At 38.1% G+C, this 15595-nt stretch overlaps 1 protein-coding gene across 1 annotated transcript in view; it reads right to left on the bottom strand.

Annotated features, from left to right (window-relative positions):
- The window catches only part of GPER1 (G protein-coupled estrogen receptor 1), a 30847-nt gene extending 16036 nt beyond the window's left edge, over window positions 1–14811 (bottom strand). The window contains exon 1 of the mRNA XM_044089531.1: window positions 14728–14811. The gene's annotated coding sequence lies outside the window, so the exon portion shown is untranslated. The remainder of the gene's footprint in view (window positions 1–14727) is intronic.
- Window positions 14812–15595: the final 784 nt, after the last annotated feature.

The raw sequence follows: 15595 nt of genomic DNA, 5'->3' as shown, positions 1-15595 counted from the left end.
GGATGCTCCTGTTCAGCATAATGTTTTGTTTGGATCAAAAGCTGAAGAGGTGATTAAAAAGATGGAGGTTAAGGCGAAATCCATGCAAACAGTTAAAGATTTCGTACAAGTACAGCCACCAAGATTTAGCAGGAATTGGTCTTCTAAAAATTGGTCCTTTCCCACTTCAGACAGGCCTCAGAGGGGTAGATATAGACGCTCCAGAGGAAGGCCTCAAACACAAGCTTCTTATAGACAAAGACAGTGGACTGCTTCCACCCCTAGGGGAGGAGAGGGACAGGTCACAAACAAATAGGAAACAAACTCAATGACTCCCTCTGTTGGGCTGCAGGAACTTCTTGCCTGAAAGCCCCCCTCGGAGGAAAACTCTCTCTTTTTTATCAAAATTGGACTCATATAACCCAAGACAAGTGGATTCTAGATGTGGTTTTAAGAGGTTACAAATTCCATTTTCATACCCTGCCAAGGCCAAGCGGATGGCCAGACCTTCCAAAGCATCAATGGACAGAGGCCTTAAACCATGTGGAAGCTCTTTTGGCTATGAAAGCCATAGAACTGGTTCCACTTTCAGAGATGGGACAAGGTTTTTACTCAAGGCTCTTTCTAGTCCCCAGGAAGCAAAACTCATGGAGACCCATTCTGGATCTGTCGGTCTTGAACACCTTTCTAGAGATTCCAAAATTCAAGATGCTTACTCTACAGCAGCTACTTCCAATGCTGTCCAAAGATGCATAGATGGTAACTTTGGATTTAAAGGAGGCATATTTACACATTCCCATCAGGCAGGAACGCAGAAAATACCTCAGGTTCAAGGCCGGATCGAGGCACTTTCAATTCTCTGCGCTGCCCTTTGGATTGTCTACTGCGCCCAGGGTCTTCACCAAATGTCTGGCTCCAGTAGTAGCTTACTGCAGACTCAAGGGAATTTAAATTTACCCTTATCTGGACGATTGTCTAATTCAGGCAGACAGCAAGGATGTCTTCCTCCAGCATCTAGAATTTGTACAGAACCTCCTCAAGTTCCTCGGATTCTCTCTAAACATAAAAAGTCAAATTTGACACCATCACAGCAGATAACTTTTCTGGGTGCTCTTCTAAACACCACAACCCAGATGGCATTTCTGACATCCGAAAAACAATTACAGCTGGCTTCAACTTTCAAAACTTTGGCAACTTTAACTCGGCTATCTGCAAGGAGATTCCTGCAGGCTTTGGGTTACATGGCCTCCTGCATCCTTCTCGTACCATATGCAAGACTACACATGAGGAAAATACAGTGGTACCTAAAAAGTGTATGGTCTCAGCATTGCGACAGTTTAGACATACTGATCTCCGTCCTGCCTTGCCTTCAAAAGGAATTTCTTTGGTGGTCCAGGGCATGTGCTCTAAACAAAGGGAAACCCTTCTGTCTGCCTCCTGCCACTCAGATTCTAACCACGGACGCCTCGGATTATGCTTGGGGAGCCCATTTTCAGGGCAAGTGTCTGCAGGGCCTTTGGACAAAGGATCAGAAGCACCTGCATATCAATTTAAAGGAAATGTTAGCCGTTCAGAAAACTCTAATGGCCTTCAGGAATCTTCTACTACCAGGACAACTACTAATACGGACAGACAACACCACAGTTATGTGGTACATAAACAAGCAAGGGGGGGATCTCATTCCTACCCCCTTTGCAGACTAGCCATGGATCTATGGAACACAGCTCTAGCTTGCAGTCTGGACCTTCAAGCTCAGTTTCTACCAGGGAAGCAAAATTTCCTGGCAGACAGTCTGAGCAGAAACCTTTCGGATCCACACGAGTGGATGCTGGACACCAAAATATTCAGGATGATAACAGCAGTCTGGGGATGTCCTCACATAGACCTCTTTGCATCCCATCTCAATCAACTACAGAATTTTTGCACCAGGACTTTTCACAAAGAAGCTTGGAAAGTGGATGCCCTATCATTCAGTTGGAGGAACCTCTCGGGATATGCCTTTCTGCCTCTTCCTCTTCTTCCACGGGTATTATTAAAGATAAAACAGGACAAGCCCAAGATGATAATCTTGCTGGCCCCAAATTGGCCTCGACAGTTTTGGTACCCAACTCTAAAAAAACCTATGTCTGGAGCCCCCTTTGGTTTTACCTCAGTCTCCGAACCTTCTGTCCCAACATCAGAGTCAGGTTCTACACTCTCATGTCAGAACTCTCAGCCTGGCAGCCTGGTTAATCCAGGGCCTTTGATTTCTTCTTTCCTACCCAAGCAGGTTATGGATGTCATTTTAGAAGCCAGACGTCCTAGCACTAGAAAATCTTATGCAGGAAAATGGAAAAGATTTTGTTCCTGGATGCAGGCTCAGGATTCTGATCCTCTTCTTCCTAACATTCCTTTAATTTTACTTTACTTGTCAGATCTCTTACATAAGGGTCTCTCTTTCTTTTCCATTAAGATACATTCCTCTGCTATTTCTGCTCATTATAATACAGACCCTCCAATCTTTTCCCACCAGCTCATGAGACAGTTTCTCAGAGGAGCTAAGAACTTAAGACCTCCTAGATCTCCTCTCATTCCTGCTTGGGATCTCAACTATGTTTTGGAAAAACTAACCTTGCCTCCTTTTGAGCCTGCTGCCTCTTTTGACATCAAGTTTTTATCTTGGAAGACAGCTATCCTGTCAGCCCTAACCTCTGCCAGGAGAGTTTCAGAGTTACAAGCTCTTATGGCTGTGGAACCTTATATTATTTTTCATCAAGACGGTGTCTTTGAGGACTAATCCTACCTTCATGCCTAAGGTGGTTTCCAAAGTGGCTTTAAATCAAACTATCCACTTGCCAACTTTTTTTCCCACTCCTCAAAATAAAGGGGAAAGGATCTTACATTCCTTGGATGTACACAGACAACTACGTTTTTACCTGGACAGAACCAAGGACATCAGAAAATCAGAACAATTGTTTGTTTCTTATGCTTCAAGTTCCCAAGGTAAAGCCATTTCAAAACAGACCATTTCTAAATGGATTGCTCATGGAATCAGATTTTGTTATTCACACCATGGAAAGCAAATCCCAGGGAGTATACGGACTCATTCCACCAGAGCTGCTGCCACTTCTGCGGCCTTCCTCAGGGGAGTTCCTACCAAAGACATTTTGGAAGCTGCAACTTGGAGTTCAGTGCATACTTTTTCTAAGAACTACAATCTACCTCTCTACTCTAAGTCTAGGGCAGGCTTTGCCTCTGCAGTCTTGCAGGGCCTTATAGCCGCCCCTTCTTCTTTATGACCACCTCCCTTTCTTTCAGCTTTGGGATTCTACCCTACAGTCATGACTGCAGCAGTGAAACACGATGAACATAGTACAGTTGTGTACACCTACCATAAATGTAGATGCTAGAGTGTCTTCACTGTTGCAGTCTGGGTTTCCCTCCCTCCTGTCCCCTCTTATTTTTACTTTAGTGTAGTTCCTTTTTTCACCATTCTTCTGAGGTGTATTTGCAAAGGATATGGGACCTTTCTCATTTTGGAACTCCTGACATCTGGGGCAAGAAAAACTGGAGAAGATGGCGTCGGCTGTCAGCTTTGTACTCCTGGCGCTCTGACGTCAGGGAGCATGGTTGAACAGCCGACGCCGGACCCAGACTTTGGGATTCTGGCCGACCGAGGGCTGTCTGCCGGCAGGGGAGAACCCTACAGTCATGACTGCAACAGTGAAGACACTCGAACATCTACATTTATGGTAGGTGTACACAACTGTACTTTCCAGGTTTGAGCCCCTTTTTCTTTTAGCTGTCCGTTTCTGTCTAGCTATAGGGTCCTTTTGGCAACAAACTCGGTCTGAGGCGTTGGGGATGGACTGAGAGATTATTGGTAGAGGGAGGAGCTCAAGAGTTGGATCCAAAGTCTAGAGTATGTGGCAGAGTCGGATCTGAGGATCAGATCCAAACCCATATGTTCAGGAAGAATGAAAATGGACAACACAGATGCCTAGTTATGGTGAGTACATAACTTTTAATTTTGCAAATAATGGAAGCAAAACAATCACTATTTGTAAAACTAACTGAAGTGAAGTGTTTAGTCGAAAAACTGCAGTTGGAATGTGGAAAGAAATTGTTTGAGTGTAAAAAAATCAAAAAAATTGTTTAACATAAGGATGTAGGCATACGACATCAGGGGGATATATTTCCATAAGAACAAGATATCTGATTAAGGTGAGAGACAAAAAATATAAGAAATGCAAGAGAGGTCAAGCTACAACTTTGAAAATTGAAATAAACAAGCTGGACAAACAGATTAAGGATAGTGTGAGAAAAGATCAAGAAAAATTTGGAGAAAATTTGTATAAAGATATTGAGCATAATAGGAAACCTTTTTATAGATGCATAAGATGTGGAAGGAGTAAAGACATACAAATTGATAAACTGTATGCAGATTCTAAAATTTATTCTCAGACACAATAGATTATAGATATATTTACAAAATCTTATGCAAAACACTTTGGCTCCACAAAAGGGGCGCTAAATTATCATAGTGACATCCAGGTGACCACAGATACTGGTGTCAAATTAGATTATATTGAAAAAAGAACCGGGCAAACTGGACCCAAACAAAGCACAGGGAGGAGATGAAATTAGTAACAATGACCTGAGAACACTTCAGCAAGAACTTACAGTACCATTATATCTATTATTCACTAGGCCATATAAATATGGGGAGATGCCTCAAAACTGGAGACATGCGCTTATCTTATTAAACCTGTCTTTAACGGAAAGCAGAGTAGGACAAACCCAGAGTCATACAGACCCTTAAGTCTACTTTCATGTTGTAGACAAGTAACGGAGACAATAATATTGGCTAAGTTATTGTCAGAATTGGATAGGTTGGGACTTGAAACCATATATCAGCATGCATATGTTGAAAATAGATCTGTTACCACCTGTAACACAATCTATAACAATATAATAACTATGAATGAGGAATTGTGCTATGATGTAATTTATATAGATTTAACTTCAACATCTGACAGTGTCATACACAAAACACTGATCGATAAATTAGTACAACTAGGTATTGATGTACTTGATAAGATGGATAGCTGCATGGCTTACAAACAGGACATGGCAAGTATACAGCAACTAGACAGGTGAAATCCTTAGTTGCAGTCAAGGTGTCCCACCGGACTCTGTCCTAGGCCCTTACTTGTTTAGATTGTATCTTTCAGACCTAACTTTTTCATCTGAGGTGTTCTACAGGGGTCCTTTTGAATTGTCAACAGCTTAGGTTGTCGAGTGCTTAATCATGACAACTAAGCGTCAAACACTTACAATAGCAAATGGCCACATCATAGAATTCTTTCCTCTGGAAAGAATTTGCGTGGCCGTTATCGGGGATTTGCCCTTTCCCTAATGTACAGTGATCTCGGAGTTGGTATATTTAGTTAAGGGGGTGGGGGGCGCAGCCCACCCACTATGTTTGGGTGTGTTTGTTTATTTTGTTTACAGACGGCCACCCCTATTCTTTCCCGAGGAAAGAATTCAATAATGTGGCCATTCGCTATTAGCTTTCGACGCTTAGGTGTTGATGTTTTTGTATTCAATGACCTAAGCTGTCGATGTTATGATATAGACACGTTCTACAGTCTATATGCAGATGATCTGAAAATAGGTAAACTGATTACGTGTGTTACAGATAAGGCATGTCTGCAAAATAACTTGACTAAATTGACTATTTGGGTACAGGAGAATAATATGCTGCTAAATACATCAAAAACTAAGCATATGAGATTAAGGAAACATAAACTGAAAGGTGGATGTTTAGTACAGCACACAGTGATAGAAACTGTAGACTCATTTAAGGACCTGGGTACATGCATAGATTCAGCTCTTGACTTTTTCTAATCATATCAACCAATTGGTTAACGATGGTTATTGGACTATAGGTTTTTTAAAAAGATTTATAAAGTCTAGGAAATCAAAAATGATGAAGTCATTGTGTGTTAATTACATTAGACCCAAACTTAAGTATGGAATAACAATATGGAAACCCTATAAGAAAACAAGCATGAGTAAACTGTAAGGAATACAGCAGAAATATACCAAGAGCATCCATGGATGTGAAAATTTAAGTTATTATGAAAGACTAAAATATTTGAACTTGTACAGTGCCTCTTACAGATATCTAAGATGAGATCTTTTTCAGGTATATAGGGCATTTAGAGACTATTACCTCTGGGAATGTTTGGGGTTATCAAAAAATACAAGAGAATCATCAGACAACCTATGTAGAAGAATTTGTAGGAATGAAAAGTGTACTAATTGGTTTTCTGACAGAGTAGCTGATGCATGGAACAGACTACCAAATTACATTAAAGCAAGTATTAGTTTAGATATTTTTAATAGCACCCTGGATACTTATTATGGGAACAAGTGTTTTGGTATATTGGCAAACCAGAAAGGCATTAATGCTTGTGCTTGAAATATTTGTATGTATGTATTAATCATAGAAAATCTGTACCATTTAAAGAACTATAGAATTAGCCTCTTAGCCCTAAGAAGGGCAGGGTTTTTTATTCAGGACTATTCCTTGTTCCAGGAAAAGAGGGCACACGGAGACCTGTTTTGGACTTCTCAATCCTAAACATCTTTTTTAAGAATTCCAAAATTCAAAATGTTATCACTCCAAACTCTTCTGTCTATGATCCTTCCTTAAGCCTTCTTGGATACCCTGCAGCAAAAGAACGCACATCTTCACATTCATATTCATCCAGAATATAGGAACATTCTTAAGATTCTATGCTTTGGGTTGTGGATCTTGTGGTAGATTTTTATTTATACACCAAGTAAGTTATCAGAGATGTTCCTGATGATGAATGCAAATTGCTGGAGATGTTAAAAATGTAAGGGGGCATGGAAACGCATGTTTCTTTTTTTAATTGTGTAGCTCTAACAACATTTAAAACAGATTTACAAGACATTTGAGTTGTGCAATAGAACAAGACATTGAACTCACAAGATTTATTCTTTATGATTGCAACACTAAGTTGTCCACGGACACATGCAGGTGAAAACTTCATATGGACAATAATACTACTAGCTAATGCGTCTGTTATAAGGTGCTGAAAAGCCTGTTTGCCTCACCACTACTATAGATCATTAAAAAAACAAAACTGCTTTGTATCTTAAAGCAATAGAAATTGTGAATTGCCAGAGAGATTAACAAGGGCATATGTAAGAATTGGGTTTTTGTCCTGATCCTAATTGTGCATAATGTTTAGACCCTTACAGTTCTAGATACACTTGCAGGTCATAGGAAAGGGGGAGCAGCCTTGCCCAGCCCACTTGGCTGTGATGAAAAACAGAAGGAATTAAGGATCGTTGAAGCAGGGAAAGCTGCTTTACCTTACCAGCAATGTTATTACTAGAAAAAGGATGGAACTGCTTTTAGTTAGGGGATCTACCTTTTTATCAGTTTTATTCAATTATTACTTAAAACATAGGCAAACCTACATTAATATAAAAGAAAGCAAACCAGTTAACGTACATTATACATGACATATGTTTCTTTTTTTTAACTATCAGTCAAGCGGTACATAAATTGCTCAATTCTTGCCTTCCCTTAACCTCACTCCTGCAGTACATTATTCTGCATGTATTGTTCCCACAATTTCCATTTATTTCTGTGTAATTTGCTCCTTCCCTTTTTTTTTTAAACATCCCACTTCCAGTTCTTTTATCTCTGTTACAGTACTTCAAATACATTTGGTTTAGACTTTGATTTCCATTTTCTAGGAATTCTTTTTTGGCAGCCACCAGAATTAAACTTAACAAGGCCTCTTACTATGGTTATGCAATTCAGATCCTGTGTCACAGCTCAGTAAAATAATTTCCTTAGTTACATCCATTTCGTCACCCAATATTTGACAAAGAGTACTCTGTGGGGAATTTTTAAAATCTGTCAACTACCCATACTCCCAGAACATATGTTCCCAGTTACCTCTTTCTTTCACATCACAACTTCAACATTAGCCATGTACCTCAAGAAAAAATATCTGTAGTGTGCTTTTGGTATAAAAATACTTATATAAGTACTTCCAAGCAAAAATCCTAAGCTTTCTAGATTGTTTTTTTTTTTTTTTTTTTTTTGGCATACTTGGGAGCTGTACATATGCCCTCTCATTGTGATTATCCAATCTCTTTTCAGTCTTTTCTAACCTCCTCTGATTGATTCTTATAGTTATTGTGCAATATTTTGTATGCCCTACCGATTATCTCTTTTTAACATGTGGTTTGGTTCTACATTCAGCTAGAAACTCTTCCAGAGCAGGTCTTTCATTTAAGATTCCCATCTCCATTTGTGTTTTTCTATACTCTGATATCAGTCCCTGGTAAAGAAGGCAGTCTCAAAACTGATGTCTTCTCAACTTCATCCAGTTCTATTTCCTTTCACATTCTGGTTATTTGCTCTGACTGTCTTGGTTCCTTTGCCATTTTTATTCAGTAAATTTCAACTCCCTTGCCTATTCTCTGTACCCCTACTTGCAGTCATCCCTACCAGCAAAATCTCCTCTTTTCATTCCCATGTTAACTTGGTTCTTAGAATACTTTCTACTACTTTATGAATATAATATTTTGTGTGACTGTTTTCTCCTTAAGGATCTGTATCCAAAATCCTACTGTCTCCTTATTTATTGAATTCACCCCTGCTTTTTCATCATCATCATCCCTTTCCACTTTGAATAATAATAATGTTCTACTTGTGTTATGTATGAGTTTTTATTGTGTAGCTCTTAAACATCCCTTCCAATCAGGTAATCCTAAACCACCTTGTTTATCCCATTTAACCCGTGTACTTTTTTCCTGCCAGATAAATTCCTTCAACTTTTTTTTAAATTATTGTCCACAACTTCTCTGTCTGATTGCTTGATAAAAAAAATACTCCGACTTGAATACAAAACTAAAGGGACTAAAGCACTTTCACTTCTCCATATCCATAAACAAGAACTTCCAATAAGTCCCTTATTTTCTTTGTCAATGGCTCTAAATATAAAGCAAATAGAGTTTCTCTGTTCAGACACAGCTTATCAGAGAGGAACCCTCCTACTTTAATTTTTGCCTCCAATTCTTCATATATCCTCCTAATTAACCTTAATATTGTAACAGATAATGCAAATGCTTCCATTGTGCTACTCATAAAATCCCAGCTTATTCCATGGAATGCATTTTCTACATCAAGACCCACCAACAACAGCAATATTTTCTTACATTCTGCTTCCCTCTGGATTGTGACGATCCACCACTGCCAGCCAGTAATCGAGGAGTCTCAATGATCACCATTGGCACCTGTGGGGGAATGTTCACTAGGAGGATAACAGGTACATACACACAGTATTTCCATATGCAGCTCTCTGCATCAAGTGCAGTTTCACTTAAAAGCACACAGAGACCACAGTAAGTCCGGGGCTGGTTGCTCCCTCTTTCTCCAGATCCCCAGTAAGACTTCCCACTGGCACAGCTACAGAGTTGAGATCTCAGCTGTGTGACCAAGCCAAGACCTCTAGCACCCTTTCTGTCCAACCAGTGCTTTATGTCCCTGCCTAAGTAGCACACACACACACACACACACACACACACACACACACACACACACACACACACACACACACATACTCGTTGAGGTTTGATTTACACACACATACCTGGGAAAGACTGGCACAGATTTATTAGCTATGCTCCTTCTGTCCAGACTGTAAGGCAGTTTCTACAACTAGCAACAATGAAAAAATCAAGACCACTGGTTCAGACCCAAAATTATTTTATTCTCTAGCGCCTCAGTACAAAACCTCCCAGGAGTTGCATTTTTCCACATGTCTCATAGATATATTTAAATCTGGAAAACAAGAATGAAAACTTTCTTCCATAGAAACATCAGCACATGGTAACTTAACATCACTATTAGCATAAAAAACCTTAAGGTGCAGCTTACGAACAAAACAGAAAATTTCCTGATTTAAAATATGTTTCATAGGTAGCACAGCAGGGACATATTCCAGCCCCAAATTCAAAACAGCAAATTGTTCATCTGACAAAATATATCCAGAGAGATTTACAACCATATTACAGTTAACATTAACAAAGTCATTGTCACCTGCCTCTTTTGTTGTTAAAATGCTGTGGTCCCATTGTCAAAAGTTGTCCAGACCCATTGCCATTGGTGTAGGAGCCATTTTGGTTTCTTTTCCGATTAAATTGCTCCCTATCATTCTCCCCTTCCCTCCGAAATCGGCGTTCATGTTCCTTCTGTTGTTTGGCTGCTGTTAAAGCCAGATAATCATGCTCGTTGCTTTCTAGGCTGCCATTGTGGTCTGTTTCTTCTGTGGATGCAAAAGAAACTGAAAGAGGTTTTTAAAATTTCCCCTATTACGTCATCCCTTCCCACGCTGCTGTTTAGTTGAAGACACAAAGTCCCACCCATTTTTGTAGTCTCTAATGTCCCGTAAAAGTTTAGTTTTTTTTTTATATTCCACTAAATTTTTTTCTAATGAATTTAACTTCATATTTACATTTGCCATCAAAGAATTCATACTAGTGGAATTCAAAGAACTGGAAATCTCTAAAGATAAGGACTGCAGTTCTTGCTTAAGTTTTTGTTGTGTAAGTTGGTCACATTCAAGCAAAATAGCAAGCCAGTCCATAACACATCTGTGGGCTACTGCAACCCAAAATTCTTTAAATACTTTAGCAGAATCACACTGCACAACAAAAGATTCACTAGGGCTGTTTATAAACCGAAGACCTCTAGGTGTAACATTCAACTCCATATATCTTTTTAAGTCCAAAATGTTAAAATGTACCTTAGTTTCTTTTTGCAGCAGCATTTCAAATTTATCACACAGTTCTCTCATACCCAAAGGGACAGAATTGGGCAACTGTCCCACCGCAGAAAAGGGATTATTCACACATTTCTGCCTCTCCTCAACACACCGATCAAACAGCTGGGCAAAATTGGATGTACCATGGTTGTTCTCACCAATAGGAATCTGTGAAGCCTGGATATATTGTTCCATTGTTCTCTGTGACCCAGATAAATGTCCAGAAACACCAGCAGCACCAAGCACAGGCAGAGAATCTTCTCTAAAAATTTGTGGAATGTCTCTGTTAGGGTCTGAAGCCATAAAGACAACTAGTCCATACAATTAGCAACGATGAGAAAATGAAGACCACTGGTTCAGACCCAAAAGTATTTTATTCTCTAGCGCCTCAGTACAAAACCTTCCAGGAGTTACCAACAGGAGTGTAAGGTAGTTTCCACTGCAACCAGTTACTCCTTAACATCTATTTTAGAGCCCTTAACAAAGGATGTCCAGTTTTACTCTGTAATATTAATACAAATGGTAGTTTGACCAAGAGTAAGGCTATTAGGAGTGGCCCACACAGTGTCACCAAATAAATATGCAAGTACTCTCAAAACTTAAATATCTCTACACAGATCAGCCACAATGAAAGGATTAAATATATTTGATAATAAATAATAAGTATGTATTCACAGTGACATCAGAGTTCAAAACCACAGGAAATATTTAAAATAACATTGCAGTACAAGTGAACACAAAGAAAAACATCTAAACTATGCTTCACTATATTCTTGACTGTATCTAAGAGAGTTGTACTGTTCTCTAGAAACTTACTTCATTAGAGCAAGGCAGATGTGATGAATGGTGGTTCTGGTTGTTGTTGTCAGGTCCAAGACAGAATGCAGAATGCTCTGTCTCTCTAAGAGACTTCTTAAAATAATATCTAAAATATTACTCCTGGGATAGCTTGCAGGATGGCATAACTTCTTGTCATCTGGCTTCTAGTTCCCAGGCAAAACCCCCCATTGCTGAAGCTGGCAGTGTTTAGCATCTACCTGTAAAAATACTCATATAAGGGGTCTTGCTCAGATCTTTGGCAGATGCTGGAAGTCATAAAATAATTGCATTACTTCATGCTTTCAGAGTAGCAATTAGTTCATCCTAAAGACAATATAGAAAGCTTCCTAGTACAGACTTTGTGTCTTTAGCATTGAAACTTGAGAGCTGGCCTCTTTAATGGCCTAGCCTATAAAGTAATTTAATTTCAAATATTTTTCTAAAGTTTGCTGGACTGAGGTTAACCCTCCAGTTTCCTCTAATGTATACATATAAACAGTTACAATCGTGCATGTACATTTATGTTCCCTTCCACTAGGGCACACATTGTGGCTACATTAAAAAAACAGTACTTTGCAAACACCTTTTCAACACAAACATCTGTACAGAGCAGTTTGATATACACATAGCATACAGTTCTAATGCATTTGTAACACAAGCATCTTATATAAATTAGTCTGATGTTCACAAATGACATATAATTATTTATACTTTACAAAATTCCAGCTAGCTGTGCTGGCAGCACCTCATCTTGTCACATGGATCATCATTGTTCTATTAATGCTGTCAAATGTTTACCTCCCATCCACAAAATCACATTGATCCGTATCTATCAATGTTGGCAAGACCTTTGCCATTCTTTTAGCTAGTATACACATAATTTGTAATCATGCTTTAAAATTGAAATGTATCTGAATGAAGCTAGATCTGATAAGTCTTTACCATATTTAAGTAGTACAGTTACCACAGCTTTCTTCCAATATGTTGGTGGTTCCCTTCCTTTTAAAATATTGTTAAACAAAACCTTCCAGATCTTTTATCACTTTCTTCCCTCCTAACTTCCAGACATATACAGGAATACTGTATTTTCCTGGAGACTTTCCTGCAAATTGTGATTATACATCAATATTTTTACCCTCATCTCCTCCTAACACAACTTTTACTTGAGTCTCATCTACCTCTAATCTTGGTATAATTAAGTTTTCTGTACATATTTTTATTTGTGCTCTTTCTTGATTTCCACATTTCTCTGCTTTTTACAAATTCTCATGACATTTCTGAAATAGCTGTAATACTTCTACAGGCTCTCTGGTTATTTTTCTTGTTGTAGGCTCTCTAGTTTTGGCAACTACTCTTTTTGTTGCCTAAGTCATTGTGTGCGAAATATTTTTGTCTGTGGAGTTATTATCAAAAGGTAGTTACTTGACAGCAATCTTTCTAAACTCATGCATATTATCCAGATACTCTCTTTAGCACTCTGCAGTTGCACCTCTGTGTTTCTTGAGATTCCCCTTTTGATGTAGTACTTTAATCTTTGTTGGTCTTTCTAAATAATTCCTATTACTTCTTAACCGTATCTCTCTTTTTTTTATTTGAACCCTATTTTTAAACTCCATTTTGATTGTTCTCATCTCACTAGCTATATAACCTCTGAAGAAATTTCTGTCTTCCCAAATAACTCTTGAATAATTTCCACTACCCATTCCTTAAATTCCTCTGTTTTTAACTGGTGAGTGAGAAGCCAGCAATGCCATATTTACTTTGTTACCTTGTATTTTTATCTTAGTTTTTATTGGAGCGTGATCTGAAATAGTTATTCGATGCAATTAAATGCACATGCTCTTGAGAAATATAATTTCTGCATATGTAAATTTCCTCTGAGTTCCTACTACTGAGTTCATGATTTCCATACCAAGTATTTTTATAAATTTCTTAAGAAATCTACCCTGTTTTGTTAGATTTTCCTTTGAAGTCACCCAGATACATGTTCACTGTTGCAAATCAAGTTCCAGTCCCTACCTATATGCTGAAAGCTGATTATTTCTCCCAAGATTTTCTTAAGCTCCATAATAACAGTTTTTGGTGGAATATAAATACATGCCAGTACAATCCTTCCCATTTTTGCCAGTAGCCCCTAGCTAGCACAAATCTACTATTATCCTTTTTCCTTCTTCTATCACTATCGCCGCTGCTCTAACAGTTAGTATAACCACTCCCCTTTTCCTTTGTCCCTGATATTCTACTGAATATCCATTCTGAAATCCTTTCTTTATCAAATTCACATGCTCATCTCTTTCCAAATATATCACCTACAGCACTGCTATTCACACTCTACATTTCTTACTATAATTTAGTACTCCTTTTTTCTATAAATGCAGTGCCATTTATTTTCTAAAGTAATGTGGACTGCTTAGCCAATATGAGATGTTATTGTTCCCACCTGTTATATATGACAGTAATTTTGAATGTGTATTTCCACTTTTGTGTTAACATACATACACTAATATTTGGGAGGTTGATCTTTTATTTAGTTGTTTCTTGTCATCTCCATTTAAACCTGTGCCACATTTTTCTAGATTTTCTTTTTTGTTTTAATGAAAACCCTCAAACAAAATCTTAATACATTTTCGGAACACCCCCATAACTTATCAACTTAGAACAAATGCACAAAACTATGTACAGCCTCAAAAAATGAAGTTTAACCTTCCAGACTGGAATAATTGCCCTAAATTGACAGCTAAACTTACAGGCATCATCTAACCTAAAGTTAAGGTTACCCATGCTAAAATGCATGTTACAGCCTATGCTCCCACTTACACCGATTTTGAGGTCTGCACTTTTCTCGTTTCTGTTCTCCTCCCAGATGTGAAAAATAGATTGTATGCTTTCAGAAAACATTAACTTTTAGTGTTAGGAAAAAGTGCACTGTCTGTCTTTAAATAAAACAAAATTAGACACTGCCCCTATTAAATGCATTGAATTGTTAAGATTGCTAGGGAAGCTGTCATCTCTTATTCACTTTTCAGTAATTGCAAACATTATTTTTTTACTGAACTAATTGTCCTTGTACCTTTAAATTTTGGATTTCCCTCAGTAAACAGTGCTCTCAAGATTAATTGTTTGCAACTGCAGTCAGCTTCTCTCCATGGAAACCTAGTAAGCATTGAGAAAAAAAAACAGTTAACATCACTGCAGATGTATAAAGGAGTCTTCTCAATTTCACACAGAACAAAGCAGAATATACAGTGGTGTTCAGCTGTAGACTTCTCGACTCTTGCTTGCTAAAGGAAAAAAGCAAGCTAATATCATTGCAAATGCAAGAAACTTAGCACTTCTTGGCATTTATCATTGTGTCTTATTTTTCAAGCCTACTTGCTTATAGAAAACACTTGCTTTTGTATGAAGCCAATGGCTTTAATCCAGACATTCATCTGTGCAAAAATAAGAGAAGACATCTCAGCTCTACATATAGTCAGTGCACTTTTACACCCCATCCCAGTAGCCCAAGATTACAACATATTAATTTAAATTTGTGTTTGTCCAGCCTTTCTTCTCATTTTACATTGTAAAACTTGTATTTATTAAAATTTAAAAAGTGCTTGTTTACTTTAATATTTTTATCACATACAGTACTCACTGAAAAGACCCACACTCGCCCCCACATTTAAAATACCCTTACTACATATTACACAAAACTTCTTTACTATATAACATGCAGTTTATATCATGAAATGTTTTACACAAATACTATTAAGAAAAAAAATTATGCTTGCAGTTACTTTTTTCTGTTTTAGTGTCTTAACCGTTAATGACAGGAAGTGGGGTACATGGGTTGCAGCCATCTACAAGTTTAACAAAGGCAACAAAAGTCCAATCTTTTTCACCCATTTTTATTTTTTGCGAAGAAATATTTCACACGTGATTGATGCTTCACATTT

Source organism: Protopterus annectens, chromosome 12.part0 (assembly GCF_019279795.1).
Source record: "Protopterus annectens isolate FY-2018-M chromosome 12.part0, PAN1.0, whole genome shotgun sequence".
Classification (NCBI taxonomy): Eukaryota; Metazoa; Chordata; order Ceratodontiformes; family Protopteridae; genus Protopterus; species Protopterus annectens.
The sequence above is the reverse complement of the archived record's forward strand: the minus strand, read 5'-3'. Positions and strand labels throughout refer to the sequence as shown.